The 27,057-nt window shown below is 36.6% G+C and overlaps 1 protein-coding gene across 2 annotated transcripts in view; it reads left to right on the forward strand.

Annotated features, from left to right (window-relative positions):
* Positions 1–27,057, forward strand: part of LOC118276693 (sex peptide receptor) — a 320,099-nt gene that overhangs the window by 14,951 nt on the left and 278,091 nt on the right. For both annotated transcript variants that reach the window (XM_050699791.1, XM_035595133.2), the window contains exon 2: positions 17,521–17,546. The gene's annotated coding sequence lies outside the window, so the exon portion shown is untranslated. The remainder of the gene's footprint in view (positions 1–17,520; positions 17,547–27,057) is intronic.

Genomic DNA, 27,057 nt, shown 5'->3' on the forward strand with positions numbered 1-27,057 from the left:
GGGTTGGCAATTTTAAACTTATACTAGAAATTATAAACCCAGGTTTCTTCACGATGTTTTCCTTCACCGTTTGTCAGTGGTGTCTAAATAATCTTAGAAAGTATATAACTTGGAAAAAGTCACATTGGTACTTGCCGTTGGTAGGTTTTGAGTCAGTTTTATGTGTAAAGTATAAATTATATCTCTAAAAGCTACGTAGGTTTTGACACGAAACATCGAAACAACAATAGTTTTATTCACACACACTAAACTAAAAACCAAGTTAAACCAAATCCGGCCACAGAATTCGTGTTAGTTACTTTTATCACGAAAATTGGTTGTGAAATTGCCGGGAAAAGCCGGTCAATTAAGTCTGTCCGTCGGTCGGACCGGCAAAAAATCGGAACCTTTTGCATTCGGCTTGTGAGGTCCTTTTTTTGACAGGGAACCGGACCGGAACGGATTTGGACGGTAGCGATGTAAAAAATTAAAGCCAATGGGGTGACAGGGTTGAACAGATATTCTGTTTAGGCCGTTCTTTAGTTGAGTTGTAACTAGGGAAACCAATCTCGCGAGATCCCGTCAGTTTCTGAGACGAGAAAAAGACTATGACCTCTGAGTTTGTTTCGGCATTTCTTCTCAGATTAGTCCGATAGGAAATGCCGGCCTCATCTAGTTATTTCAGAGATTTGACACGAGAAGTGTTACATTGTAACCTATTTGCAGAAATAAATATTATTTAAGTATTATTGATCATTCGAGACCTCGCGGGATCAACTGGTTTTGTATATTTTTATTGCAAATAATTATAATTTATTTTTTAACGGAATAGGGGACATTCAGGCAGACGGATCACGCGCGCATGGACACCCGAAACACCAGAGGCGTTACAGGTGCGTTGCAGGCATTTTGCAGGGGGTTAGGAATTTAAGGGTTGGGAATCGGGGATTAGGAAGGCAGATAATTGGGTCTCCGGTAACCTCACTTATATGACGAAACATAAACCCAAGCGTGGTTTCACATTTGTTTTCTGTGTGGCCGTGGTAACACTCCGGTCGAGTCGGCCTATTCGTGCCGAGGCATAGCTCTCCCACACTTCTAAGAAATTTAATTAATCTTCCTAAGAAAAGCCTATGAAAGGATGTCTATCTAAAGAAAACCGTTCATACCACATCTTATTCACAATCAACAGCTTAAGATAATTTAATTGCGAGTCTTTTTAATTTCGTTAAAGAACTTCCTAGAAGTAATCGTATAAACGTTTGCAGTCAAACGTTTATACCATTACTTCTACTAAATTCGGTTGGCCCAGTGGTTGCGTGATAATTTGCTATAGAAAGTATCGCGGTTTTGATTCTCTCGCCGGCCAAAAAGTGATAATGACATTTCTAAGTAAAATGACCATTATTAGCCCGGAGTCAGGAAGTTCGGCGGTGCCCTGGTTGATCCTCCGCCGTCACATTGGGTTCAGAGAGTGAGGGAAGAGGGAGTGCACCTGTGTTTGTGCATACACTCGTTACCTAAATATTAATAATTACAAATAATATTTTTATACATCGTCATCAGTCTGTTTTCGTGCACTGCTGGACATAGGCCTCTTCAATGGCACGTCATTGAGCTTGATCTTCAGCTCTTCGCATCCAACCACTACCAGCCAACGTCCGCAAGGATATCGTCAAATTTCTAAACATAACACATATTAATATGAGATGAATGATTATTCAACTAACACACCAAACACATATTATTTATCACAACCATACATTACAACACATATGATAATTACATCAAACACTCTCTTAAACTTCGTATAAATTTAAACTCGGCTTTAAACCGTGGAAGAAGCTTTATCAAAATGGGTGAAATGACATGCAAATTGTGGTTCGTATGAGCCAAGGCGGGTAAAGACGGTAATTCTGACCGTAGAGGGTTCTGCCTACCCCTATTACACGGGTCGGCAAGAATTTTGGACGTTCACACCCATAAAACGTAAATCTTCATACCCTTCGATAGAAATTTTCAGACATAGCTGAAAATATTTACGGCTGTGAGCGAGTTTTATGGTCTCTGAGCTGCGTTTATGAAGTTTCTTTACTGTTTTGATATAGTGGATATATATATATACAGTAACAGTTGATGACATCTATAGTTTGATTCATGATTTGAGTATAAAAATAAAACTAAATTATATATGTTCTTACTAAACTGAAAATTTAAAAAATAATTCGGAATCGAATTGGAGATCTCATATTCGACAGTCATACTTGCAAACTGCGAGTTTTGTGTCACATCATCACGCCTTTTATCCCCGAAGGGGGAGATGGAGGTGTACCTACTTAATGCCACTGTTCATCCACCTTTTATAAGTCCCATGTAGTAAGGTCGCCTTATTGCCATATACTGGCACCAGTCATAAAGAAATTTACGAAAAACCGAAAAAAGCTTAGCAAAACTGTGTCCTCCCAAGGAATCGAACCCGAGATCCTTTGCCTAGTAGTCGCACTTGTGACCACTCGATCAACGAGGCAGTCCTTGCGAGTTTCTAAAAACTAAAATAAAATCTTGCATTAAATACATTGACATTTAATTACACTAACTTTACATTGACAGTGACATTTCAGTTTCTGCACCTAGTGATGCTTGCATCAGATTATATTCTCATCCTATCACGAAAGCCAGCCAAGGCATCGTGAATGCATCTATATCGAGTTTCCTTGTTCAACGTAATCTCAGTTACAGTTGGCTTAATCTAAATGAGACTGGCCACTGAGATTGATTGATATTGTCTGGCTTTCATGGCGTAAACTGCCCACACGTAGACTCAAGATTATCCTTAGTATGTGTTTGTTTTACGTGTAAAGAAAAAAAATAGAAAAAATTATTGCACGTTAGTTTTCTGTTAGGCCATTGTATCACTCCGGTCGCGCCGACTTATTAGTGCCGAAGCATGGATCTCCCACACTTAACAAACAGGTTGTAGCAGACAAGGCAATCAGCGAAGCGCCACCTTTTCATGGTAGATATCCCATCCACTCGCACGAAGCGCTTCGCTTCAAGCTTCCTTGTGCGAACTGCTAGGGAGGGGAATTCTTTGCGGAATGTCTGTTTCCTGAAGGGGTATAACCTGGGTGTTTTCAAAGCTCGAGTGAATGGCTCGCTTATGGACAGACGTGCTCCATCGTAGGCCGCATCATAACTTACCATCAGGCGCGATAACGGCCAAACGTCGACCAATCAAAAACCGAGAGTGCGTTGCCGGCCTTAGGGGTTAGGAATATGAAGGATGTTGGCGAATCAGGGATTTTGAGGGTTGGACCTCCAGTAATGGAGTTGAAGAGGAAATCAGGCCTCCGATTGTGTGAGTGAGGACTAACACAACGAACGTCGGTTTAATGTGAGGCCTCCGGTCGAGCCGGCTCATTCGTGCCGAAGCATGGCTCTCCCAGACTTCAAGCAGTAGATTCAAACTGTATAATAAAAATCGAACTAGCCGACGCTCTATATTTTCTACCTACCCTTATGAAACTAAGGCGTGGGTTTATGTACACGTTAAGTCATAACATAAAGTAAGAAACTGTTCCCCACGCAACCACCCAATAAGTACAACATGTAACCTTCTTTAATCATAACAAACGCCCCCATTCTTTCACACTTACTCCCATGACCTTAATTTGTATTCCAAATGAGCTAATGATGGATAGTTTGGCTCCCGAGCTGGTATCTTCAAGAAAATCGGATGATTAATCATCAATCAAGTTGGTAATGAGTGGGGCTCTTAGGCTATGTCTGTACTACGATATTTACCGGCAAGACTTTTTTTCGTGGTTCTATAACATATTTGATCTTGTAGTGAGCATGGTGGCTTGAAGGTTAAGGAAGTTTTACCTGCTATACAAGAATGAAATGGGTGCAAAACTTAGCGAATATGACTTTTTCCGAATAATGTTTTCTTTTTAAGTTTATTGAGAGACACAAACGATGGTAGAAGGCAAACATAGTACGAGAACCTAAACTTGTAATTTTAGTAAGTTAAAAAATGTTAACTGACCAAGCAAGTCGTATGAGTACTAACCTAAACTTGTAATTTTAGTAATTTAAAAAATGTTAATCCGCCTTAAGAAAATTTGGTGGTTAAAGTGGATTTCTTCTCCATATGCGAAGAAGCCTTTTATCAATAAAATATTATGATTTAATCTTATACATAGAAGTATCCGCTAAGGCGATAAAAACTATATCTGATATGACTAACATCATTATTTATTTATTTAATTTGACTTGACGCCGTGAGGAAAAAAATGCGCGATTTGTATTCGCTGTGCGCACTTAGCCTTACTAAGAACTGGCTTGTTGAATGTAATGTCAATCTATGAATTATGTATCCATATGTGAGAAATCTGTTTGATCGATTTACTTTCTTATTGTTAGGGTCGTAAAGTCGTTTGTTATGTGTCTTTGATTCGATATATGTAATGGTTTTGTCTCATATTTTTCTTTGTAGGTTAGGTAGTAGTTGTAGTGTTTCGTTTCTTAATTATATTGATTGGTTTTGGTACATATCAATCTAAGCTCTAATAATAGCACTTCTTTGAATCCATTTTAATATTATTATGGAGTGAGATATGAACATAATTATATTGTTTCACTAATTTATTGAACATCTAAAAATGACAATTCACCTTTGACAGTAACAGGTTCGGAGATACACTTTGGAACGAGCACCTAGCTTCACTGACGAATAATTTAATTGGACGCTTCAAAACTATGTAATTAAGGATTAATTGAAATAAATGCTTATGTACATAATTTATATTGTTTTACTAATTAATTGAAATCTAGAAACAAATGATTTCTGACATAGCCGCTTCGGAGATACACTTTGGAACGAGCACCTAGCTTCACTGACGAATAATTTAATTGGACGCTTCAAAACTATGTAATTAAGGATTCATTGAAATAAATGCTTTGACTTAACTAAAAATCACAGTTTAGTCGGCTCTCACCTTATATTGTCATTGGACTACTACCATGTCAGTACCCTTAGTATGAATTTGCTTTACTTTGAACGAAAACGAAACAAGAACTTACTCTGATTGGCCGGTACGAATGAATCAACCATTCAGAGCGCCCAACGCGGTCTCGTTTCGATTTTGTTAAACGTAAAACAATCGTGTACTAAGGGTACCGATTGGTTGGCTCGAACAAACCAACCAATCAGAGCGCCGAACGCGCACTCGTTTCGATTACTTTAAATGTAAAGCAAACTCATACTAAGGATACAGGCATATATTCAAAGAATTTAATTTCGCCCAGTTCTTCCGCTATTTTTAAGGTATTTTCAACTGAATTTACAGCTTAAAAAATAAGGTTTTGCTTCACAAAGAACAACGTGCAGGCTACAAAATGTACTTAGGAAGCTTAGCAACATTTTTATCCAATTAAACCTGTTGGAACTTGTTCAAAAACTTTTGGGTTCAAGCTCAGTATAGTACAGTACTGGAAGCGAGAAGTTTAAAAAAAGATTCTTAATGAAAAATGAAAAAAGAGTTTCGTTACAATTTTTACGCTTTGTTTTTAACGCCAACATGACAGTTGATTATGAAATGTCTGTTTTAATTTTTGGTAGAAAGTTCGTTTGATAGGCTCGGCTCGTTGGTTCAAATTGTGATTAGGATTAGTGTCAAAGACAATAGGATCGATTCTTGAGTTGTAAAAAGGATTGGTGTATTTTTGACAGTAAAAACGGGTTTGATATTGTATCTTATAACATGGAAGGTTCAGAATATGTTTACGTTACAATTTTTATTAGCAACTAACTCTAACTTTCTGTTAAGGATGTTACTATTTTCAAAAAGTTTCACCAAGCCCAGAATGAAACGCCGCGCTTTTCCACCAGAGACGTGCTATGCTACACTGCTGTGGATGGGTTTGGCTTCCTTCAATCATATTCATTGGTACACATAGCTTAGCACTGGTGGAAAAGGACTCAGCTAAGCTATGTTTTTATATAGAAAGATGCGTGCTATGAATGCCTTCCTTACTATAGATACATCGCACACTCGAGCTACACATCTTCCTCACACAGCTACATAGCTTAGTATTAGTTGAAACTGTCACATAGTTTCACAGCTTAGCTATTACATCTTCCTAGCATAGCTACATAGCACATCTCTGGTGGAAAATCAGCCTTAGACTAGACAGCAAACAAATGATGTAATAAAGAAAAATTTCCCACCTTTCTACAAATTTGTTTCAGTACGATATTTTTACAACACGTCAGCAGAGCGTCGCCTCACTAGTTTGAAATATCATCAATCAAAATGACAGAATAGTGATGTGCTGAGCATACGAGCCTGGCAATATTTAGGTCACATTATTTTCTTGATAATATTGTAAGGTATATAAGTTAGTGCTTCTTATATTACTTGAATATTGCCTATTCGGTTGAATAGATTTTTTTTGAACACTTTATTGCTACAATAGTAATATTTATTGGTTGAAAAGTAGAACACGAAAGTATATAAAACATGTTTTTATCAGTTTTGTTATGTACATACGTATGTATACAGTATGTACCTCTCAAAACTATAAAAGGCTTAAACATTTTGTCAAATATCGAGTTCAGAATTAGGCAGTTTCTTGATTAGTTAAATACCTTAAGTTAGTTGAGAATACTAGCTTATGTCAGAGGCTTAACCCACATTCCCGTAGGATAAAAAATCCAATCACCCAAGTTAGCTCATACCCTGTCTGTATTCCAAATTTCATCAAAATCCGTTCAGTAGTTTCAGCGTAATTGTAGCACAAACATCCAAACAAACAAACTTTCACATGTATAATATTATAGTGAGATTGTAATAACGAAATCGACACTAATACATTGTAAGATAAGCTTAACCATATCACTACTGACAAAAAGCAGGTTTATCATTAAATACTAAGTACCTCTATTTTGAATAAAAACCACCAATCGACCATATAATGTTAGTAATTTTATCTTCGACATTTTTTTTGTTTTTTTTTAAACGTTGCCTCACTCTAGGATTTTCTCTTGTATCGTGGGTGCTTTTACAAACATACAAGTTCACATACACATAATATGACACCTCACACTTTTTTTTTTTTTTTTTTTTTTTTTTTTTTTTTTGGTGACGGGGGGAAACCTTCAAAAGGCGCCTAGCTTTTCGGGGATAAAAGACTAGGGAGTGTGGGATTTTTACCTCACTAAAACCACCCCGGTGGCCACCCTCTACACCTGTAAGGGGCACCGGGTCCTCTCAATAGACCTGCTCCGGAGCCCCATGGTGCAACGCCTGTTACGGCACATCCCTAGGGAGACGTGTGTCTCCCATGAGCCTTGCTGTGCAAGTTGCACGGCAGCACGTGACCACTGTGCCACCGTCTTCCCTGAGGTCACTGGGTGGGCGCCTAGAGTCCCCACTCTATGCGCCCGTGGCCCCAAAGGACCGCTTGCAGTTGATACAAGCGGGATTTCGGCGTTAAATGCATCAAGGCGGTTGCCTCCTCGACGCCTTCTACGAACAGGATCGGCACTCTCGATAATATGACACCTAGACCCGGAACCACAATTTGTGGATAAACACTAAAAAACACGAAAACCCGATACACATTGCACGGCAGCCAGTTGCCTAGCCACCGCGCCAACTGTGCAGTCAAACATTGAACTCAGAACCGCATGTTTGATTGTCATGCACTCAACACTGATACCTACTTAATCCTAATTAAGGAAAATAATGGATACTTATCATGTTAACATTGTTTCCATGTGTGTGATGTGAAACGAATTAGAGTTTCGTGGAAAAACAAGAGTTTGTTAATTTTAGCGATCTCCCGCACTCGTATCTGTTGATAACAACGCAACGTACACAGAGTTGCGATGGATGAGACACAACGGGTACTGGTGGGCACATCAGTGTTAACAAAAGTCAAAAAATTGTTTTTAAAAAAGTGAGTCGGCTTTAATTTTTTTGCTGCCTATCACCTTCTCCGAAGTCTAAAAAATACTATGCTAAAAACCGCCTTAAAATCAGTCCAGTCAAACGCGAGACAATCGCGGATAAACATATACATACAGGGCCTCCTCCTATTTTTCCTTTCTTATTTTTTGAGATACCCAGCGACCTGCATCTAACCGCTCCCTGACACAGCTTGATGAATAAATAATAAACTAAAACTGAACTTATTAAGTTACATTAATAATACTTTATTACTAAGTTGAAGAAAATCGTTTTTTGTTGACAACACACTGAATTCTTTTTAAGTATTCTATTAAATTAATGTATCAGTGAATCTAGTTTTACGCGTTATTTGATTAGTTCCAAGTATAAAGGAATTTTACCTTTATTATTTTTCTTATCAGATCATTCACCGACTAATCAAATTTTCACGTCACTGTCAATTATTTCGGAACTGAAATTACAATAATAATATACTAGGAACTTTACACGATCCAATAATCAAAAATAACTTAATGGTCTAAAAAAAATAAGTAATTGTTTTTAGAATATACATGATTATTTATAGTTTTTAAAGAAAAAGGGCTTTGGTTTGGGCACATTTCTTTGCATTATTTTATACTATATCTTTGGATCTTTGGATAGGTACAAAAAAGTATTTGGAAAACCAAATAAAACCCAACAACGACTTTCCCATCCGAAAATCGGACCCAACACCATTCGCTTGACTGTCATCTTCGCATAAATCTTACTACAATATTATAAATGCGAAAGTTGGCGTACATTTGTTACTCAATCACGCCAAAACGGCTGAAGGTATCGGGATGAATTTTAGAACAAGGAAGTAGATTAAGCGCATTCCTTTTTAAACAACAACAACACACCCAACGGCTTTGCAACTGTGACATCTCTGGTGTTGCGAGTGTCATGGGCAGTGTTGATTGCTGACGATCAGGTGATTCATCTGCTCGTTTGCCACCCATAAAAAAACAAGGCTAGATAAAAAAATTAAACCAACTTAAATTAAAAGAAAGACACACCTCTCAATTTTTTTCCCCATTCTTTTATCTAAATCTACAACAAAAACACTGTTGTTACCGCCTGTACAGTCAGATAACGCTCGGCTTATCTAGATTATACATTGAAGTGGACCGCGTTTAGTTAATAACGTAACCTACACTTTTGACAGTGGCTGTACTTTATCCAGTACATGCTACATTTCGTATTTTTAATTATCTTTCGTATTATCGAGGCTTGTTTGAAAATGTTTTTTTTTTTACATTTGATGTTTCGACGTTTGGCCGCTATCTCGCCTGATGGTAAGTGATGACGCGGCCTACGATGGAGCACGTCTGCCTATGAGCAAACTACTCACTCGGGCTTTGAAGACACTCAGGTTATACCCATCAGGAAATACAGACTCCGGTAAAGAATTCCACTCCCTAGCAGTTCGCACAAGGAAGCTTGAATCGAAGCTGTTCGTGCGTGGGTAAGATATCTACCATGAAGCGGTGGTGCTTCGCTGATTGTCTTGTGTGCTACAACTTGTTTGTTAAATGTGGGAGAGCCATGCTTCGGCACGAATGGGCCGGCTCAACCGGAGTGATACCAAGGCCTCACTGAAAACCGACGTGAAACAACGCTAGCGACCAATTACCCTTTCCAGTCTTCCAATTCCCGATTCCCCAACAACTCGTAAATTCCTAACCCTCAAAAGACCAGCATCGCACTTGTAACGCCTCTGGCATTTCGGCCGTCCATAGGCGGCGGCGATTGCTTACCATCAGGTGATCCGACTTTATCATAAAAAAACTACTTCTCAGTGACCAATTTGTCTACAAAGTTTGGATATGAATGCATTAACAGTATTTACTGATACTGAATTCTATTATTAGTGCTTTACTTAGGAAGTCTAAAGTATACCCTATAGACTAAGTACTCACTTGCTTTTTCTAAATCTTGTAGTAATCCCCCTTCTATCTATCACTCCCTCTAGATTAAGAGTAAATGATTCTTTTAAATAGAACACAACCAAGTATCCTGAAAGGTTTCGTCAATATAGACTTTATTTTAAGAGCATTTAGGTTCTAAGTAAGTGGTCTGAGTGTGCACTCTCGGGGTATGAATGAGACAAACTTTGTGTTCTAAAATGAATTTATAAAATATGTTGATCAACGTTGCGATGGTGTTGCTAGTCAAAAGGTTGTTAGTGTAATTGCGGAGTACGAGGTCTAAGGTTTGAATTCTGGAATGAGCAAGCTATATTAGAAATTTTTGTTGTCTTATTTTTCTGAAACATCATATTACTTTCGACTTACTACGACTAATATTATTTCTTATATTTTTCATTTAATTTTGTCTGCAAGGTTTCCTGCGTGGGTGAGTGGCTGACGTGCATCGTGTAGCGGGTTCAATTCTCGCTCAGAGCAATTCTCTGTGTGATTTACAAATCGTTGTTTCAAGACTGGGGTGTTACGTACATGTGAACTTGCATGTTTGCAAACACACCCACAATACAGGAGAGAGACAAAAAATACAATCTATTAAAATCAAATTCTAAAAACAGAATTACCTGAATTATGTCCTGTAAATAGCTACCTAACATACCAAACACCAAATCAAAACAAAAGCGCTACACACAACTATTCATACTCACACCGCAACCTCAAGCACTACTTGATCACTTAAGTGGAACTACTGAGTTACCTGCAGAAAGTAAACGGCCTGAAAAACGAAGGTTAATAAGATCCTTTTCAGGAGATCAACAGAACGTAACCTGTTCCATTAGAAACGTATTACGGATAGTTTCAGCATGTATATTGGTTTCAGGAAATTAGTTTGATAAGGGATTTAACTAAATGTGGTTGGAGATCTGACGAGTGGGTCGAGTGGTTTATAGTTTTTTTTTAAGCGTTGTCCCCTACTAGAATTTTTCTTAAGGGGTTTCATCGTGAGTGCCTTTCCTCCTCCTCCTCCTCCTTGCGTCGTTTATCCTCAATGCTGAGGGTCGTGACCCCGACGAATAAGTGAGTGCCTTTACAAACACATATTTCATATAAACATGACCTAGACCGAGACCTAGACCCGAAACAACAATTGAATGTGGATCACAAAGATTTGCTTTGTGCGGGAATCAAATCCGCTACACGCTGCATAGTAGCCGGTTGCCGGGTCACCGTCCTAACTTCGTTTGTTATGCCGATGTCATGGTGGCTCGGAGACTTAAAACTCTTCTCATGCATGAGAGAGCGGGTTCGAAACCTACCAACGGCAAGTACCAATGTGACATTTTTCGAGTTATAAGTACTTTTTAAGATTATTACACCACTCACAAACGGTGAAGGAAAATATCTTATAATTTCTAATTATTGCATTGAGCAATGAGCAAGCGTGGTGATTAATGCTCAAACCTTCTCCGTGTGAGAAGAGGCCTTTGATCAGCAATGGCCACTTATAAGCTGATGATGCCTTTGGGGCATAACAAGCGACAAGTCACCTTATAACACAATTATTACATAACAAAACTATCAAAGACATCCGAAAACAACCCTTTAAACGTACCCTGCAATCTATTAACAGTAGCACTCTAATAATTATAAATTATGAATTCCGACCGACGCCTGTGCTATATAATTCATGATCATTTATTATAATGAACAGTTTGTAGAATAACAGGCCATCTGCTGATTGCTTCGTGGTAATTCATTGCGTAATATTATCGTGGCTTTATCCTTTGAAGATAGATTTGTAAGTCAATTTCAACCTTTGAATAGTAATAGACTTATTTTTATGACATAGAACTCTTAAATGATAAATGATAATTAAGTATTTATTTTTGCAAATAAGTTACAATGTAACTCTTTTATATGTCAATCTTTCAAATAACTAGATGAGACTTAACCAACTTAACTCTGTTACTACACATATTACATTAAACAATATTACATTGACTGCCTCATTGTCTGAGTGGTTGTAAGTGCGACTGCCGGACAAAGGATATCGGGTTCGATTCCCGCGTCGGGCAAAGGATTACTGGGCTTTTTAATTTTTTTGGTTTTTCGAAAAAACATCTCAGTAGTAGCACGGAGTCTGAAAATGTGCCCGGTATATGGCAATAGACTCACCACCTATTACATGGGACTTACAACATTAACTATGAAAAGTGCGTATACATTGTATAGTGGCATTACGTGCTATAATGTGCACCTCTGCCTACCCCTTCGGTTAAATAAAAAAAAAACTATTACATTAAATTGATTCTAATTCATAATCAAAACTGAATTCGCGTCCCGACACACACATATACATAATATATATATATATATATTTATATGAAACGTTTATAAAATATAAGATTACAAGTTTAGTCAACCCTGAACGTGAACTATATGATATGGGACTGACCCTGGGACCCGACCCTTCAGTTTATGAATAAATAAACGAAATAACTTCCTCCTGAAAAATGAAAATAATCGGAAGATATCAATATCTAATATTTTATAGTTTTTTTTTATGTTGTATTATTAAGCTTTTGCTCATGGCTTTGCATGCGTTAAATTCGGAGTTATTTAGTTAATTTTATTCCTGAAGGGGTAGGCAGAGGTGCACATTATGGCACGTAATGCCGCTATACATATACTTTTCACCATACTGATACTGGGCACTATTCTCTGTGTTACTACTGAGAAAATATACTTTGCCCGGCCCGTGAATCGAACTAACGAGGCTGTCTCTTGAATCACTATTTCTTTATTAAACATTTCCATATAATTATGGCAATAGGTGATGAAAAGTGGGTGGACATTGTATAGCGGCATTACTTTACGTGCTGTAATGTGCACCTCTGTCTACCCCTTCGCAGGTAAAAGACGTGACGTTGCTTTTATAAAATACTTCTTACTATTACATTTACAAATCAAAATGAATGCTTATATTATATTTCATAGTACTGTTAGTGCTCCCAGTAAAATACATATTGTCTTTTGAAAACGAAGTTCTTTCAAACTACACATACATGCATATCATTAAAAACATTCTGCTAGAAAAACTCAATAAAGTTAGTTATTTTTCTTTCATTTTATACACATTCATATGAATGTGTATTTCTATGCATCTTTCACTAAACAATGGAAAGTTTCTCTTTTGTATGATTAACTTTTGGAGCTCTAACTTTAAATTATCCATGAAGCAATTATGAAGAAGAGATGGCATAATGTGATTTTGCACTGTGACACAAAACGGCCAAACTCAATGATGTTATTTACAATCGAAACTGAATTCGCTAAGTAAATATAAAATTAAGTAAAGAAGCGTAGAAAGGTTATAAGCGCTCAGAAATTAGTTGCTCCGTGCGGGAATGTAACCCGCGACACGTTGCGCGGCAGCCAGTTACCCAGCCACCGCACCAAACGTGGAGTCAATCCTTTTTGTATTTTCTTCATGGTCCCATGTATAACTTTAACATTCAGAATCTGGTTAAAATACATAACATAAACCTAGTAGATAAAGGTGAGCCGGCAGAACGAACAATAGAACTCGACTTCTTAATTATTATACTTAAGTTGTCGTGAAACGTTAAGTTATGAACTTAAATCAAGATAAGTAAGTTTTAATCAAAGCCGTCGTGAATAACTTCAGCTGTTGACTTAAACTAGTTATTTTATGATTTAAACTGTGTGTGGTTAAGGCTTGTATTTGCTTTTACAATTTGAAACTTAAAATTTAAAATTATTTACAGTTTTCAAAGTTTGACTGAAAGGTTTTGAGTAATCTTAGTTTGTTTGAATGTGTTAATTAGTATTTGTATTAGTGTGATTTGTAAAAGAAAATAATTTAGTAAAACCGTAGTTACAGTAGAAATAATAATTATTTGTAAGTTACCGGAGGTTCAATTACACCTTTCCTAATCTTACCAATCCCCGATTCCCAAACAACATTTATATTTCTAACTCCAAAAAGGCCGGCAAGGCACTTGTAACGCCTCTGGTTTGTTCAGTGTCCATGGGTGGCGGCGATTGCTTATCATCAGGTGATCCATCTGCCTGTTTACCGGCTTATACTATAAAAAAAACAAAATCACTGAAATGTTTGATTAGAAATAATATTATATTTAGCTAATTATTATTTTTGTAACATATAATTTTATATCGATATAGTGAGACTATCGTTAAAAAAATGGAAGACCTCGCAAAAAAAGATGAAACGCTAGCAATAATAATTATCAGAACCTTTTCCTAATTTCAAAGCAATTCAAAATAACTTCCTAAGAAAACAAAACCGTTCGTTTTCATTTGATGTCGTAAATGTACGTTAAAATGTAAATATAAACATTTATGGGTCTAAATAGACTTATTTAAGCTTCAGTAGTAGATTAATTGAAGAGCTCCAATTTACCTTTACAGTAATTTATTTACTTTGAAGTTAGCTATAATTGGATTGAGTAATTGATATAATTATAAATAAAACATACGCTTTTTTTAACGGGGGAAATTCATCCAATGACTTCTTTCGCCTTGGGTGAGGGGAGAGGGAGTGTCAGACTGTTACTGACTAAAAACCACCCCGTTCCTACTTCTGCCCTTTGAGCCGGAGCCCCGGTAACTCGCTAGGTAGTCCGCAGCTCCGGAAATAAAACATACGCTTAACAATCCTACTTTTTCCTTGAAGGTTTGACAAATCGCTTCGTTGGTCGAGTTGCTGCAAACTCAACTGTCGAGGCAAACCTCGTGATCAATCTTTTGGGTCAGATATAATATTGATCTGATTTATAGAGCGGGTTTTTCGAAAAATTTAAGTTATAAATGCATAGAATCTGGAATAGCTGTACCTTTATATTTATTTTTTAATTTCAAAATATGTATTATTCAAATTCAAATTTTTAAGGGTGAAAAATTATTCAATGACTTGTTCCGCTTTGGGCGAGGCGAGAGGGAGTGTCAGACTTGTACTGACAATCATCCCGTTCCTACTCCTCATCGCCTGGTGTATGACAATAGGCCCATACCTTATCATATGTGACTCATTAACTGGTGAAAATATAACACCTGCTTTGCATCAGTTACTGATGTCTACGTGTAGTAAGTACTTATTTACTTCTACGGGGATTAAAATGACAATAACATACAAACCAGCTCTATGTATATGCATATTTATAAATACCTAGCTACCCGTACATACTGTATTTAAACACGGTTTGTTCAGCATCCCGAATACAGTTTCGACAGTACGCTATTGTATAACGGTTCACAGATGCTCGTGGGACGTATTTAGGATTCTAATTTCAAATTTATTATTTATTATTCAATTTATTATTAAAAAAGTATTTAATTTCGAAGCAAATTATTATGCATACATATATACACATTATTTACAACTTAAAAATACCTAAAAAAAGGAATAAAAACTTACTTAAAACTAAAATAAAGAAACAAATTAATAAAAATTCTCGTTAGACGTCGAAGTACTCGTCCGCATCGCTGTCACAAAATGTATTAAAAATACTTTAACACATTGAACGCCGTGGTGGTTGGTCACCGGTGACCGATGTTAGCGGAGGATTTGCGTTCAACAGTTTTCTATTGGCAGTCAAATACTTAACTGTATTTTAATACTTGTCTATTTTAATGAAATGCTCTTTGTTATTCTGGCTTTCATCCGATATATTTTATAGATTCAGTTGTATGTCATACAAAATGTCAGTTCTTAGGGTGCTTTTCCACCAAAGATGTGTGTAGCTATGCTACGAAGATGTAATAGGTAAGCTGTGAAACTATGTGACCGTTTCCACTGATACTAAACTATGTAGCTGTGCGAGAAAGATGCGCAGTTCGAGTATGCGATGTATCGATAGTAGGGAAACCATCCATAGCACATATCTTTCCATATAAAAAACATAGCTTAAGCTCAGTCTGTTTCCACCAGTGCTATGTTATGTGTACCAATGAATATGATTGGTGGAAGCCAAACGCATCCACAGCAACGTAGCATAGCACATCTCTTGTGGAAAGGAAAAGCACCCTTAACGTAGTGGACCCAATGTCAATCAATCACTCTTCACAATTCTGACGACGACAGGAACACACTGCCGATAAGAGGGACATCAAGTTCCTGGTTTTAAATCTATTCTCTTATTTTTTAATTTTCTGTTTCCATTGTTGGTGCAAATTATCACTAGTATCAATATCAGTGAAATAGAATTTGAACTCATACATACATAATATCATAAATAATAATACATACATCTGTTGACGTGCTTTAATAGTAATAAATAAATAATAGGATTTTCCATATACATATTATTATAAACATATTGTGTTCACTTGGCTGGCGGTCATATATTATTTATTATAAAGGTTAGGTTTATTAACGAGCGCTGTTGCCCAATCTTTGTCAGATGTGTAGTCCCTTAACCGATTCTTACGATACCCGCGTGTAGAGAAGTGGTGGTACTGGTGGTAATAAACTTATTGTACCATAATCGCACTTCATATTCACATTTAAGGTCAAAACACTTAAATAAATATTTTAAACACACTTAACAAGCACGGCTCCGGCTCGTCTCCGGTACGGCGTAATTTCGAATTGTGGCTGTCGCTAGCTGCAAACGTGCTTACGGCGCGCCGATAACGAGCCGCAAGCGCACAATGCGACGATATTTCACATGTGCCTGGCGGCCGGATCGCTGTCGGCGAGCAGTGAGCACGTTGTTTAAAGATCAAAATATGCTGGGTTGAAGCTCGTTAAGTGTCTTTGGATTTATACTGTCGTACTCAGAGTCATTTAATGATTACTTAACCCAGTCCTTAGCAATTGTTTTCGATACAAAATCGTTATGGATTACTAAGGAATGGTTTAAGTAATAATTAAAAGTCTCTGAGTATGGTAGTTAGTATGAAATTTCTAATAACATCGTGACCATATCACATTTCCAAGTGCAGCCCTGCACCGCCCGCACGGTTGCCTGCACTGCAATAACATTTTACGTATAGATACTCTAGCTGCATCGTTAAAATGGTAAGTTCGGATATAACTGCGGAATATTGTTCGGCGATTAAAGGTGTACTTAATTGTCCCGGTTTTAGAGTTTGAATTTCAGTGTAAATTTATAGATATTGCTTTGAGCTAGTAACCCGGATCGGGTAGTATTCGATATTTCTTTATATAGATATTTTTTGTTTAGAGGTTGGCTGAAAGAATATTACTTACTACAAAACCTGTATTTCTTCAACACCTTTTAGCAAAGGACTCCCTCGTTGATCCAGTGGTCGCCAGTGCGACTGCCGGAAAAACGGTCCCGGGTTCGATTTTTTACTGGGCTCTTTTCGGATCTTGGAATTGGGACCAGTGTATGGCAATAGGCTCACCCCTCTATTACATAGGACTTACAACACAAATGGTGAAAAGTGGATGTACATTGTACAGTGACATTACGTACCGTAATGTGCACCTCTGCCTACCCTTTCGGGGATAAAAGGTGTGACGTTACTGTTACCTTTTAGCAAATAAAATATTTTTATTCCTAAAAACATATTACAGAATATTATAATAATCTTATTACTTTTTGTTTCAGATTTCTATCAAGTAACTGAAAAATTGGTATGTATTTATTTGATTTGTTTTAATATGATTTAGTTTTCTAGAGAGTATCTCTATTCCCTTTTTCTATATTAAATATTTATATCAATTTCAAGCACTACTTTCGAATTAAGTTAAAAAGGATAAATATATTTCCATAATACGGTATATTTCTAAGTTACATTTCGACGAATAAGTATTTTTTTTTTGTATTATAACTATCGAAAGACATACCTACTAAATTAATGATGTTGTAAGGTATGCCTTATTATTATGTGTATTATGATACAACGACACAGCGGTTTAACAAGGTTTCTCAACTAGTTTCAAACCAATTTAAGGGACCTATCATGAAGCTAGTACAAAGAGGAGAGCTCTGCCCAATGATATTGTAAGTAGATGTAGATTGGTTATAAGTGCTTAGAAAATGGCATATGAAAATGTGGACAATTGGCAACGGTTTTAAAAATGGAAGACGTTGTTTGTAACGTCTCGCGCTTTCCATAGAGTGTTACGAATTATGTTAAAGAGAAATCCAGTTGTGATATAGTCATGTAGCTTTTTTTTTAAGGGGGGGAAAATCATCCATTTGCTTCTCTCGCCAGGGCGAGGCGAGAGGGAGTGTCAGACTATTACTGACTAAAAATCACCCTGTTCCTACTCCTGCTTTTTGAACCCGGTAAACCCGCTAGGTAGTCCGCAGCTCCAGATTAGGCATCGGCCCTACTGGGCCCATCTGTGGTGGTCTGATGGTTCTTTGAGGCGCGCGCGGATCGCGACGCGCCGCACGTACTGGTCTGGTTCTGGTCGGGCGGCGAGCTACTTTTGCTCGCCGTCCGCAGACCCGCACTTACGGTGGCCGGAGATCGTCACGTGATCCCCCACGCCCGGGTTATGTGTAGCACGCATGACAACTGACGTAGTGAGCAATGACCGATGCACATAAATAAGTTGATATAATATATATTATATAATAATTGATATAATAACAGGAAAATAAATATGTTTGGTAATTATTAGCAAATTTAAATAGGATAGTTAAAATATGCAAACATCGCTTTATCCTCATCCTGCGATGTAGGTTTATAGTAAGTAAACAGCAACTGTTTGAGATTCAATCAGGCTTCATTTGTTTATTTATTCACGAAGGATTTATTTCAAGTAATACCGTATTTATTATGATTTGATTTGATGGCAGAAAATTACGGAATAGTTTAATGTAGTTCTTATTGGATAGATAAATCCGGAGCTGTGGATCACCTAACGGGTTTACCGGAGCTCTGGCTCGAAAAGCAGGACTAGAAACTTGGTGATTTTTAGTCAGTAAAAGTCTGACTCTTCCTCTCGCCTCGCCCTAGGCGGGAGAAGTCATTGAATGATTTCCCCCCTTAAATAAATAGTGGATAGTAAAATATTTATTTTTGTTTTTTGAATGGCCACTCGTAGTTCAACAAGTAAGTAAGGATGATGTTTTAAGGATATTAAATAGTTTAAAAAATGAGGCGGTAAAGTAAGTATGTCAGACGCTTACTAACTATAAAACTTTTCTTCGTTTCGACTAGACCATTTTAAAATTTAACATAGGTAACTGATAATAAACTGAAACTATATATGATACAATATCCTCATTTCGGTTCATAAAATTAATGTCAATATCTAGAAGAGCTGCGTAAACATATGTCTATTTACTATTCAAATCCCGTACCGTCCCAGTTTGAGTTCTATTGTGGTACAGTATATTAAACTTTTAGAGGATTAAAAGTAACTCCTAAACCCTTTGGGAGTTAACCGAGTGCTAACCACGATTCGTATCCTAAAGTTTTACTTACAAAACTTAGTTTTATTTTAACTAAAGTTTTTTTGAAAATGTACGAGTATATTCGTCTGAGTGATTTTTATTATGGATGTCAATATTTATATTCGAGCTAGAGAAATGCCTTAGAGATTTACTTGAATAAAGATTTACAATTCTGAATTAAAGCTTTTCGTTGTGTTTGAATATTTTCAAAGTCAATATCGAAATTCTCTTTGAAAATATTGAAATTCTCAATATAATTTTATTATTTTTAGTATTATAGTGACACGTCTGGAATTTTGCTTAGTTTAAGCAATTGAAGAGCCAAATGAGACACCTTTTAAACTTATTTTAAACAGACATACATACATAACCTCACGCCTGTTTCCCATGGAGGTAACTGCTATGAGTCTATTTTTACTTATTTTATACTTGAACATAATTTCTATATAGTATACATTAACATAATTTGTAAGTGTAACTACAGATACTTTAAAAAAAAAGCTTACTTCTTTTTGAAGTCAGCAAGACATCTCTAACCTCTCATTATTACCTGTGTCCATGGACGACGCCGATCATTTACGAAATGCATAATAATGGTATTACAATATGGTAGTGCGACAATCGCCGCGTCGTGCGTCGCGGAATGCTGCTCATGAATATGAGCCTCTAGCATGGCTTGAAACTAGTCGAGTTCCTCGTCAAACAGTTGCGTGAGTAAGCCGATAAAAAAATTGTATTATAATTTTAGTAAAATCCCCTTAAAATGTAAAAAGAAACGATTTTCAAAATGAGAGATCCGCATTTCTACATCTCACAGATCTTCAAGGACGTCACAAGTATTGTAAGATCAAAATATACAAATATACGGAAACCCCTGGCAACAATATTGTTACGGCAGATCCTGTAGGATACTCCAAAGGGTACATCCCTTGGGACTGTTACACAGAATAAATGCTGTCAAACAGAATTGACCTACTGACTTGTACCGGTATGGGGTCATGGAAAGCAATAAGGTCAGGTGAATAAGATATGGACTTATACCTTTTGTTTTCAAAAGAAGTGGAATATCATGTACTGCATCTCATTCGGGACCCATGTTAATATTAAGACATTAAACGCCATGGTGGGCAAAACTAACCGATGCTAGCATAGGATTTGCCTAGTCATAAGAATTTTGTAAATTGATACAGTCAAATAAATGTTAAGAATGGCACTCCTCTTATTACATAGGATTCAGGATTGGTGAAAATTGGGTTTATCAAATCAAATTATCACCTTGAAATGACGAATTATAGATGGTATGACGTTATTTTTAACACGTGCGTACGGCCCGTTACGTTCCGCGAGCGCCTCACAGAACCATAAGACCGCCGCAGTTAGAGTAGGACTGATGCCGACCTGAAGCTGCGGACTGCCTAGCGGGTAGAGTAGGAACGGGATAGTTTTTAGTTAGTAAGAGTGAGAGTCCTTTTTGCGTCGCTCAAGATTGAGTGATTTTTACCCCTTAAAAAAATTTCAAAATGCTTTTAATAAATAAAAGCATTTTCTTTCTTTACATCGCTATCTGAAAACGTAAATCTAATTCTTCAGATTGATACACATAAGTACTCTTCTACGTATCTATGTACAATTTTCTTTTGTCAAAAGCAAAAATATTTCGTAAAAAATTCAGGGGTCACTCTCCAATCCCACGAAGGGTCATGAAAGAATATTTCAGGCAATAGACAGTTTCATGAAGGGTCAACCTTTCATGTTTTCAGTGGACTTCAGTAATTGGGTTACAAAGTAATTAATTAGTATTTGAAAGTTCGTTAACAAAGTTTATTTTGGAAACGAAATTATTTTTGTTTTTCGTTTTTTTTTTCGACATTTTTTCGATGTTTGTTATGACGCCCTTACTTTTTTTGTTGTTGTTGTTTATAAGATTTTTTTCTTTTACATTAATTAAGAAGTCAGATTTGACTTTGCCTGTCTGTTTTGTTTATTGGTAAACATTTTTTTGAAGATATTTAGGTCACAGTAAGGTTGCTTTTGGATCAGAGGTGTGCTAGGCTACGTTGCTGTGCATGCGTTTGGCTTCCATCAACCATATTCATTGGTACACATAGGTTAGCTCTGGTGAAACAAGACTCAACTAAAATATTATGATTTTATTTAAAAGGATACGTGCTATAGATGGTCGTAATAAAACAATACACACATTTTTTTAAGATACAAAATATAACAGACGAAAACTTTACACTACCCAACTAAAAGTACACGCCTTTTAAAAGAAACAATATTCAGATATCACCGCAAAACATTACAATACGTGTGTATTGGGTGTGTACCCAAATCCAAATACAAAGCAACCTATACAAATATAATTTTGACGACTCATTGCACAGCTATCGAACTCACAACGTTGCGTCAATCGATCCCGTCGATTTTTGATTGGCAAAAACCCTTTTTTACTCTCAAGATTATCAACCCTTCGCTCGCTTTTTCCATTATTCTCCATCCTTGGGGATCCTTCAGGATTCTGTTATCTGATAAAATTTATAAAGGCCCTTTTAGGTATATAAAATTACTTTATAGGTTTATTATAAGTAATTCTGATTTGATTAAAAGATTAATTGGATACATGTACCTAATCATATTTTTGACTGCCTCGTTGGTTGAGAGGTCGCTAGTGTGACTGCTGGAGTCTCGAATTCGATTCCCGAGTTAGCCAAATTATTACTAGGCTTATTCGGTTTTCCGAAAAATTTTCAGTTGTAGTAGTTGTGGAGCCAGGAGTTGTACCTATATTTAGCAATAGCAATACCCGCTCACTATTTGGTAGTGTACTTTGTTCATAGTCATTACGTACCGTAAAGTGCAGCGCTGCCTACCTCTTTGGGGATAAAAGGCGTGACGTTGCTATATAATTTTTAAATGACAGAGGTGATGTGCTTTATTCAGACGATCAATACATTAATATGGTTTTTAAAACTGGTTAAGAGTGAGTATTTATCGTGCATTATTGATTACCATGAACTGACAGCTGCCATTGTCATTGACATCAATGGAGCATAGGGGTATTTGTCTCGCGGGTATTCAAAAAGCCGCAGTGCTTTGTGTGTGTTTTTTACTAAATTACAATCTCGAATCTGCTTTCCAAGCGGTGTGATTATGGAAAATCTCCTCATAGAAAAGAGGATCTAGAAATAAAGTGCGTATACAACAAATACGCGAATAAGCCGATAACATAATAATTAATTTAGTATGTCTCACGAAAGTTATAATAAAATTAATGTGCGTATAGTTCGATTTCCTCCTATTTAAATGTAGAGTAAAACCTTTTTCGAGTAAAACCAGTTATGGTTGCTTTTTTGCAAAAGATGTGCTACGCTACGTTGTTGTTGCGGCGTTTGAATTCCACCAATCATATTCATTGGTACACATAGCTTAGCACTGGTGGAAATGGATTCAACAAGGCTATGTTTTTTTTTATATGGAAAGATGCGTGCTATTAATGGCTTCCCTACTATCGATACATCGCATACTCGAGCTGCGCATCTTCTTCGTACAGCTACATAGTTTAGTATCAGTGGAAACAATCACACTTACAGCTTAGCTATTACATCTTCGTAGCATAGCTACACAGCACATTTCTGTTGGAAAAGTTCTCATAAAAGTGTAGAATATAACATTTAAAACCAGAACATATGTGAGAAATCGCGTTAAAAAATTTGCGTACTTATTCTACTTTAATAAAACCTTACAATAGCCACTACATAACATTAATGACGTCACAAACGTCATTAAAACGTGACATTTCTATTATAGTCATAAATACATGACAGATTTGTCACGACTGCTCACAAAATGTCGGAAAACCCGGAAATTTGATTGTACAAGTGTGAATTTAAATGACGTGTGAGGTTCCGTATTATCAGAAATTATACATACATATATAAACTCTTTGTTCCAGAGGGGTAGGAAATCATAGTAAACACATATTTTTCTCATTGTATATTCATTCTATATCATCTCATTCTATATTGTTACTATATGTAATAAATAAATGAATAATAACAAATTTATATTCATGTATGGAATTCTTAGGAGACATTTAGAATATTACATTGTAGATTCGCTGGTGGCGCCGTCTGGTGAGTCAAAGTCGAATCATTTATTCCAATTAAACCATAAATACTTAGGTACTTTTGAAACGTCAACTGTGTGTGAGTGTATTTTACATGACGCAATAGTTAGATTTCCAATTTCTCTGAATGTCTTAAAAAGTAAGAATATTATTATAGAATAAGAAAAGTAACATTTTTAAAATAACTTCCGACTTGTCATGGATACCTAAAGCCCCAACACGAGGCACAAATTTAAATTAATTTTCCTAGAACTTGTAGATTTATAACAATAACTAGAATTGTAACCTCAATGGAACTTTTCTAAGATACATTATAATTTAATAAATAATAATACAACGTCACGCCTTTTAAACCCGAAGGGGTAGGCAGAGGTGCACATTACGGCACGTTATGTCACTGTATAATGTACACCCACTCTTCACCATTAGTGTTATAAGTCCCATGTAATAGGTGGTGAGCCTATTCCAGACTCCGTGCTACCACTGAGAAATTTTCGAAAAACCGAAAAAAGCCCAGTAATACTTTGCCTGACGCGGGAATCGAATCCGAGACCCCTTGTCCGGCAGTCGAACTTGCGACCACTCGACCAACGAGACAGTCTTTCCTAAGACCTTAAACAAAAGCACTTGAGACTACTTGACCTGTGTAGCAGTTAAAATCTAGAAACAAGTATAATTCATTACTAAAGAAGGGGACATAAAAAGGGAGAATTTTCTCTAAGATATTTCACAAAAGATCTACAAACGAATCATTAGCAATACAGAACAGCAGGTCAAACTATACCAACCTGACAGATAACTTTCAACTCTAAAACTCTTACAATAAAGTTCATTATCTATTAGAGAATGGTGTAAGTTGATGTGCGTTCATCTCGTTAGGACTCTTGACACGATAGGCTATTGTTTTCACAATAATTAGAGCTATTCAAAATGGCACCTGGATCAAAACTGTTTGAAGCGTTATTATGATAAATAATTTGTATTTGTGAGTTTTTGAGAATTTATCTGTTGATTGAGTGGATATTTGTTGTTTTATTGAAAAATTGTGCGATGATTCTATAATATGTAAAATTATATGTAAAATAGACAGTGGTTTGAGAATCAGTAATTTTCTTTTGAAAGAGAGTGAAAGAGCCGTGCTTCGGCACAAATGGTTTGGCTCGACCGGAGTGATACCACGGCCTCACAGAAAACCGACGTGAAACAACGTTTGCGTTAGGTGAGTGATGTTACTCGAGGCCAAATTACCGCCCTTCCTAATCCCCGATTCCCAACAACACTTAATTTCGTAACCCTCAAAATGCCAGTATCGCACTTGTAACGCCTCTGGTCTTTCATGTTTCCATGAGCGGTAGCGATTGCTTACCATCAGGTGATCCGTGTGCTTGTACACTGGCTTACATTTACCATGAAAAAGAAGATTTTCATTTTATTGAGCTTTACCTTACATACATTTTTGACTAAGAGACACACAGCATTGTATTCTTCTTCAAATTTATTTATGTTTATTTAAATAACTGGCAAGATTTTAGTACAAAACATTACATAAACTATATTTTACATTTTAATTAAAACTCTAGTTTAGAATAAGTATCCACTATATGGCTATAGAACTACATAGTTTAAATTGACCGTTGATTGTGTGGAAAGATCATACAAAGCGAGACCATGATAAACTGGTCATATATAAGTATAGTTAGATATACATCCTTGTATATGTTTAAAAAGCCAAAACTCTTCGCACATGACATACTAACATAGTGTCATATAATTGGGTCACGCAACTCATATGGGACCCATCTAATGTAAACTGCAAAAGCCTAGACGTTTTTTCATCACGCAAAAAGCAACCGTAATGATGATGGCTTTAAGAGATAAATTGCATCAACATTTTGGAGAATTTTTTGGTGTAGAAGAAATGTGTGTGCTTTGATTGAATGTCATATTTTTTGTATTTTTTATTCAGCTTTTGTATGATGATAATGGTGATGTAATGGTGGCTCGGATGTTCAAGACACTCTCGACTTTTCATGCATGAGAGTACCAAAGGCAAGTACCAATGTGACATTTTTTAGAGTTATGTGTACTTTCGAAGTTTACTTAGACATCACTGACAAATGGTGAAGGAAAACATCGTGAAGAAACCTAGGCATATAATTTCTCATTATAAGTCTGAAATCGCTAACCCGCATTGAGTAAATGTGGTGATTAATGCTCAAACCTTCTCCGTGTGAGAATAGAGGCCTTTGTTTAGCAGTGGCCACTTATAGGCTGTTAATGACGATGATGTATGGGCTCCAGAGACAGAAACCTCATCACAATGCGTGCCGTTTCCAGGAGAACTGCTTCCTGTATCCAGGCCCTTGACCCATCCGCTTAACACCAGCCTATTAAGATGGACTCTCTCTCTCTCTCGACTTGTCCAAGGCTTGTCAAATCATTGGATGATATTCCCCCTTTAAAATCTCTTTCTTGTTTACTTATGGTATAACTACAACACTCTCCTGTTTAAAGTTCTCGTCGATACATCGTTACCCTTTACAAAGTCATGTTGCTGCATTGTCAATGTCGCCTGAAACCCGAAACGAAATGCTTTGAAACATGTTCGGTATAAATCATAGAATTGACTTCGTAGAAAATTGTGGTTTTCGTCGAATACATTTTCTAGGAAACAGATATTCATATTCAACATTGAAGAAGTGTGTTGTTCTGGCACTTACCTAAGTTTATTTTGAAAGTAAACGAATTTTCACACACCGAAACAAGTTACTCGTAGTCTTACAAGAAAATACTCGTATACAGTATGAAGATCACTCATATGATTTAAACGAAACTACGAGTAGTACTCGTCCACAGAAGCATAATACAACTAAATATTTCAACAAAAACCGAAAATAAAAAATGTATTTTTTTTTAAATTTATCAAGTATGTATTAAATTCTTTATGAACAACTCCATGTTCCTTGATCACAAAAGAGCTGTAATGTTGTAGGTTGTCTAGGAATGTTACGGACATGCGGCGCGGCTGTTACAATGCCGTATTTGTAAAGAGTGTTCAAATTAGCTCAAAGAGAAAAATGCACTTTTTGGCTTAATTACACACCTATTTCGCTCATTTTTCATAAAATATGTGTAAAAATATGTGGCTTAAATTAAGTCATAAGAAGTTCCTCCATACGGTACACATGTTATGTCAAGTTGAACTTGCTCCATAACTTCCAACAAAATATTAACCCTCCACAACCACAAAAACCCTCAAAAAATACCCCAGAAGTACATAATATAGTTACATTTCTAACCCACAAACGGCAACGATGCTTATATTCGTCGTCCGTAGTCTCCCAGTTGTCCATTTATACCATTCAGTGTCGACACGTACGAATTTGTTTCGGCTGTTTCCGCCAGACTTCGGGTCACGTACGAAGTTCATTGTTAGGGCAAGGAGGAATAGCTGACGTCCTCTAAATGTGTTTGTTGATTGTGAAGATGCTTACTATGGATAGTTGACGTGGCTTTAGTTAGAATGGTCAAATTATCTGGTTTTTGCAAACTCAATAATGTTTTGAATAGGGATGATGACGGTATGAAAATTAAAAATCTCTTTT

This window comes from Spodoptera frugiperda, chromosome 17, assembly GCF_023101765.2.
Source record: "Spodoptera frugiperda isolate SF20-4 chromosome 17, AGI-APGP_CSIRO_Sfru_2.0, whole genome shotgun sequence".
Classification (NCBI taxonomy): domain Eukaryota; kingdom Metazoa; phylum Arthropoda; class Insecta; order Lepidoptera; family Noctuidae; genus Spodoptera; species Spodoptera frugiperda.